Source organism: Aptenodytes forsteri, unplaced genomic scaffold (genome assembly GCF_000699145.1).
Source record: "Aptenodytes forsteri isolate BGI_AS27 unplaced genomic scaffold, ASM69914v1 Scaffold257, whole genome shotgun sequence".
Classification (NCBI taxonomy): Eukaryota; Metazoa; Chordata; class Aves; order Sphenisciformes; family Spheniscidae; genus Aptenodytes; species Aptenodytes forsteri.
The window spans coordinates 5,177,771-5,184,613 of NW_008795194.1; positions in this window are offsets into that span (position 1 = coordinate 5,177,771).

Below are 6,843 nucleotides of genomic sequence, written 5' to 3' on the forward strand. Positions count from 1 at the left end.
GATCTTTGTTTGCTTCAGGATTTCACACATTCTGAGTCACTTATCCACGTCACCAAAGTTTAATAGCTATTAATTCGATAAAATTAATCTTAATGTCACTGTATTTCTTCATTGAAAGAGGTATCAAACAAGTGTTTCAGCCCGAATTATATTAGCACCATACTATTTCAGAGTTAAATTTGAGAAAGATAATTAAATAGGGAAAAATGTACTCTGGAGACTTAAAATGCACATTGCAAGATGGCCATTATTTAAACAGATAGCTTTAACCAATTCCGATTAATGGAACCATTTTGGTTCTACATCTCCTTTACCCTTGGTTTGATGCTAAGACAGGAAAGTACCACACCAATATGTCAGATATCTATACTGGATATTAGAAGATATCATATGTAAAATACTGATGGGAGTTACTAGCTTTTTTTTAAACAATCTAGCCACCTGTTTATGTGCTGGCATTTAAACAAACACTTAAATTTAAATACCTGTGTCCCAGTTCAACACTAAATTAGATGAATTTGATTCCATTGACCAAGACGTTCCCTATCTTAAAATTTCCACTAGTAGGATTAATACAGTCTACTAGCAAGAACATTACTATTTAAAATCCTGATCAGCCTGACAGCAAAGGCCAAAAGTTCATTCTCACACACAGTTGAAACAGGGACAAAAATAAGCAGACCTCAGGAGTGATGATCTCCATTTAGCAAATTAATTAAAACAACGTAAGGTAACTTAGGAATAAGAATACCCCTGAGAGATTTTTTTCATGGCTTTCAAGATCATGGATACAGTACAAAGTAAAGTAATCTTTTGATGTTAGATGAGTGGAAGCAGCTTCATTGGCATATTTTTTCTGCTGTTTTGAAGTTAGTACCATGTTCTTATTTGTTCTGGCACAGTACAGTCTCCTCTATTTTTATTTAACCAAAAAGCACTCTTAAAAACATAGTATGTTAATATGCACATTAAATATTAGTGAGAACATAGTAAAGCAGTAGTAAAACATAACTGTTAGAAATTCAAGTATGAATAGGCAATGCTATAGTTAGACCGATCCAAGCAAAGCTGGTGTGAATTAAGCGTGCGTTTCCTAGTCTTCCTCACCAGAGTTGCACAGAACACAGGAGCATCATTTCAGCTTAACTCTGGTTGGAAACACTAAAACACTTTAAACTTAGGCTTTAACTGACACTTTCATTGTGCTAATTATATTTCAAACTTCCACCTCAAGCTCTGGCCCCTCCACACTGTGCCATCCTCATGAATACCATATTCAGTGATATACAAGTGCAGTCATACAACTCTCCTACCTGAAGAGATAGAGTAGATTAATTTACATATTTATTAAACATTGTAAGTAGAAGCACGCACTGCAGTGCCACATTGCATTGTGAAGGAGGGCTCCAGTAGCAGCTGGGATTACTGCACTGGAAAACACGTATGAGTCAGTCTGTTGACATACATGCGAATAAAGGTAGGGAAACGACACAGTGGGTATTTAAGACAAAAGCAACTTGAGGGATAACTGCACTCGGCAGTGCAGCTGTGCTCTGCAGGGGCATGGAGAATATCCTTGATCTCTCATTCTCTGCTGGGAGTGCAGTAGAGACAGCACACATAGCTGGCCAGGAAGGACACTCGTCCATCAGCTGCTACCCAGCCAGCCTAGCAGTAATAAGGGACTCTGGAGGGAGCCTGGTTCAGTTCTCACTGGGAAGGAGGATGTTGCTCAAAAGTGTAACATGGAAATGCTCATTATAAAAAGAATCAAAAGCTGAAAGAAGAGTTTATTGTTGAAACCATGGGACAAGACTAAAATCAGACTGGTCTCACACCTGCTAATCATAACTTCTTTCCTGTGCAAAGATTTCTGGCTGGTGATACTAAAAGAGCTACTTGAAGATAGTCACATCTTGACATTGCACAGATGGGGGTGATAAAAATGACTGTAACACTAAAAGCAGCTCATTTCTAAGTCTGCACCACTTCACCACTCAAATACTTCAGAGAACCTTTCAACATGCTCAATGACAAACATAAACCCTCCACCTACCCTGCACGATTCAATCCATTCTTGCCCTTGAGTTTTTCCAGCGTATCTCCAGGGCCTGACTTTCCATCTCGCATGGCTTTAGCTACTATTATTTAAGACAGCACCACCCAGGCTCTCTGCTCGGATGTGACTGCTCCAGCAGGGGAGGTAACAGAGCAAATATGTGGAAGCTCTTCAGCCAGGGCTGTCCTCCCCTCTCAGCCCTCACCACCACCCTGGAGATCCATTCCTGGCACACATTTGCTCCTGCTGCGACTGCTATGGGAATAATTCCCACTTACCAGGGCACAAGAGAGGCTGCCGGAAGTTGCAACACCTACTCCTACGGCAGAGACTGCCCAGCAAGCTCAGGAGTCCAGGCTGTGGAAGATCAGCCCTGCCCAGTTATTTGCAGTGGTGATTTATCATGATCGGGCCTTGACCTGTCTTTCCTGTCCCTTTGTGGGAGGTTAGGGCTCCTACAGCAGGAAGGGAGTGGATAAATGCAGACAGTAATGTTCCTAGTCAAAAGCAAGATGCCACAAAGCTACTCCACAGGAGTCTTTGGTGATCCTGATCTTTATAAACTAAAAAAGATATTAATTCTTTATTGTAGAACAGGCGATCAGCCAATCTGGCCTTTTATCCAGCGCAGACATGATAATGGGAAATATGTATGGGCCTTACCCTGTAATTAGGGTGCATTCAGAAGTATCACAGGCTTTCCAGGCAGGCAAATGTAAAGCACTGTGACTCATCACTAAAGGGTGTGACTGCTCTCAGGGATTTGTAAGATTTTCTTTAAATGCTGATCAGTTCCTTCCTCTTCGATGGGATGTCAGAAACCAGAATTTGAAGAGCCTGTTGGGGCCTGATGCGTCAAACTGCTAAGCCAGATAAAGCTGTTTGTGCCAATTGTCGCCAGCCCTAAAGGTGATGAAGGAAATCTTTTACCCACCTAACCCCAGGGAAATAGGTTAGCCAGACTGAAGCAGTAAGGAGCTGTCCAGGATCCTTTTTTTTTAGTAACACCCTCAGCATCAGGACCAATTTAGTCATGTAAATTTTGATTTTTTTTTTTTTTGAAAAAACATCAATCAGCTTATGAATAATGTCTGCCCCATGTGTATGTTTCTTTCCGACCTCAACTCGGTCAAGTGAGTTTGACTTTATAATTATCTTGCCTTCTTCTGGCTGGCATGAGTGAGTACATTAGCTCTATTACTACCAGCCTATTAACTTTGTGCTTTCACTCAAACTTTGGTCTTTTGGAGCCAAAGGTTTTATGGAGCCAAAGGTTTCCAATCTAAGCAGTCTGTAGATAGCACTAAGACATATGCTTGTGTATATACTGATACATAATTTAATCTGAGATGGTTTAGGGGTGGAATATCTCTATTTGTAACAAGGAATGAGAAGTTTACTAGGCCTTCAACATTATTCACTACAACAGCTACTTTCATAGCAGAATATCACACACCGAGAATGACAGCATTATTATACTACGCCCCGTGTGCAGAAAAGGGGCAGATCCTCACACTGAAAGTTTTCCGAGAATGCTGGTCTGCCAGGGTTGTATCTATAGAGCCATGTTCTCCCTAACTTATGATTTACACACTATGCTGTTGAATATACACCACAAAATCGTTTCATGGAGTTTATGAAGTTGCTTATAGACCTATCATTCTCACGCTTCGCTACAGGTAAAAGTCTGCCAGTATTTGCATTTTACTCTACTATAGTCAAACATTCATGATACTGTACTAAAAATTAAGTCTGTGTTAAAGCAAGCTGAAACTACCCATATATATACATCAAGGATATTTTTTCAATTAAAAAAAATTCTCTTCATGACATTGCTTGCAGATGAATACTCACTGAAATAATGCTTATTTATAGAGGGAAATACCGTTATGAAGTACAAATTACTATTGCCCAGTAGACAGACCAATCCCACCTGAATTTTCTCTATTTAATTTTTCTCACTTTTCTTACAGCTTTCCAAGTAAAATGAAAATTATAGAGGTTAAAAGCTGGCTAATACAAGCTACTTTCAACAAAAAAAAGTATGGATTTTTTTAAAGCATTGATAATCATTTGACATGCACAGATACTGGATTCCCATGAATGACTACAGGAACTCCAAAGGGGCCATTATGTTTTTTTCTTGCATCAATAATCCACACACAAGGAAAGAATTTACACAATAGAATACAAGGACTCCATGGGAACGCCGAAATAAAAACATTTCCACATGAGACTGTGCTTCAAAAACATGGGTTCACCTGTTAAGTTTTTTAAGTGCTTAACGCTAATCTGCCCACTAAAAACTAGTACCCAACTGACCATTTAGTCTTTCAGCGTGTAAAAAACTGTCAAATACAATGTATACCATACAGTAGAACTTACTATCTACTTCATAGGATTATGATGAAGATATTAATTAATATCTGTAATGCTTTAACATTAATATCTGTAGTGCTTTAACGTATGTTAAGTATTTTTCTATGGATTTTAGATACAGCAGTGTTCAACACTATGAAGAACCCTGGCTAACTAGCTAACTCCTGTGTTAAAATACAGTTGGTAAAATTCTCCTCCTGGCTTTATTCAAGCACATAAGGATCCAGAGAAAGCAAAGATATCCTGAAAACTCCTCTAAGCATCCCGAGTTCCAGGCCTCGTGACAGTCTGCATTAGAGCAGTCTTGGGACTATTGCTGAGCTACAACAGCCTCCAAAAAGTCATTCTTCAAACAAGAACAACTGAAGCACAGCAGTGTTCTGGCTCTTGCCTTCATCTCTTCCCCCCACCCCCCTCCCCATCCTTCCTCCGCCATATTCCCGTGCCAGGATTTGTAAGGTGGCAATACAAAACCAACAGATGGGCTAAACACCAGCTGACAAAGGGACCGGGAGGTGGTTTCCTAACAGTTGGTTCCTGCCCACTGCCACGCTTACTTTACTTCTCGCTTTGAGGACAAAAAAATTACCTCTGCTTTTCTTGTAAATTTTTGAGGATACAAACTAATTGAAACATAGTAGGAACATTGTTCTTTAGGGGCTTATTTTTCATTCATAAACCCAAATGAACCTATAGCATCACAATGTAAAAATAATCCTATTTATGGTAGTGATTTTAAGTTTAAGGCACAACAGGATGAGCTGCAATTACTGACTCTGTAGCAGGCTTCCTGCACTCGCTTCTGTAAGCGAGTGTATCTCTTCCTGGTCCAAGGTTTTTGCCTAATCTACTTCCCTAGCTATCACTGTTAAAATTGTTAATTATCTTGGGAAAGGACACGCTGGATATTTGTACAGGATCTACCTTACAAGGAGCACTAGTTGCTACTATGACACTAACTACTAATAAAACACAACCTAAATTTTACCCCATCTACTTTTAAAAAATATATTTTGTTCATTTCCTGGTTCTGCAGTTTGTGCCCATCCAGCTGTGCCGCTGTAGTAGAGCTCCAACAGGTGCTTTAACAACACAGCCTGGTATGGGAACACATAGAACAGAAAGATGCATTGCTGGGTGGAGATATATTTACTGTCAGGAAACAATGATTTTGTGATAAAGAAGATGGAGTATACGACTGTAAACATTAAGTAGTATTTTCAGTTGAGTTGCTCTTAATCATGAAAAATGTATGCTGGCCTTATTTTACCATCTGTACACCCTTAAAATGGTAGGGGTAAGGAGATCACGCAATGATTTTTCCATCCCTCATAGTTTTCTTGTAAGAAGCGGAAAATGCCTTTCACCCTAGTTCTGGTGCCAGGCATTGAGTTGTTTGCTGTCACAGAATTTCATGTCAGATGGAGGAGACTGAACTGTGAATTCCTAAACCTAGAAAAATATTTTCAGATGTCTGTGCAGCCCAAAGCAGCTGTTAAACCTCTGCATGCTGACAGTAACTTCATACCTGTGCTCTGACAGAACAGGGATGGAGGCATACGCAAAAAGACATTGGGCTTCTCAAAAAACATCAACCGCTTTTGGGAGCAGGGCTTGTAAAAAAACCAAACAACAAAACACAAATAACAAAGGCAACTGATTGGGGAAAAAAATGCAGGCCTCACCCACTCCTGAGTGCCCAGGACTGTTCAGACAAGTCTGAACGGTCCTTAGGAAGGCTCTGCATTTCACAATACCAGCTGCACTTTCACAGTTCAAGTACTCAATAAACTGGCAGACAAAAAGCATTCACGATGGGTACATCAGTTAAAATTACACTGATGTCAGATCACAAGGGATATGGAAAGCCAGAGAGATCGTGATATGTAGCTTTGTAACAATGGCTATTAAAATCGGCATTTCTCCCTCTCCTTCAAACTGTACCGTACCTCTCAGCGCAGTACTTTTTCTATGGTTGACAGCATAACAAACATACCCAAGGAAAATACAACCTCCTAAGAAGAAAGTGCCATCCTTTGAGACCTGATGTCAAATGAATGAATATTCATTCAAATAAACATCTGTTATATCCACACGTTGCTGTAGTAAAACTGTTTTAACAAGGTACAAAAGGCTGGGAAAAAATAAAATCTAGGCTGGTTTTTCAATTAGTCTCTGTTAAATGGGCTTTATTTATTTTCTCTTTGTATCCTGAAAGCCACAGAAGCCACACAACATGTAGTAGCTGATGTGGTGTGCAACCCTTGACCAATCTACTTACTTTCATTCTGTAGATGAACACTCTTCTAGTACTTTTTTTTGGACGCCTGTGTTAATTTTCACCTGAAATAAAACAAAAACTTAAACGCTTAATCCTGACTTTCAAAGCTCCAGCAAGTCTCATC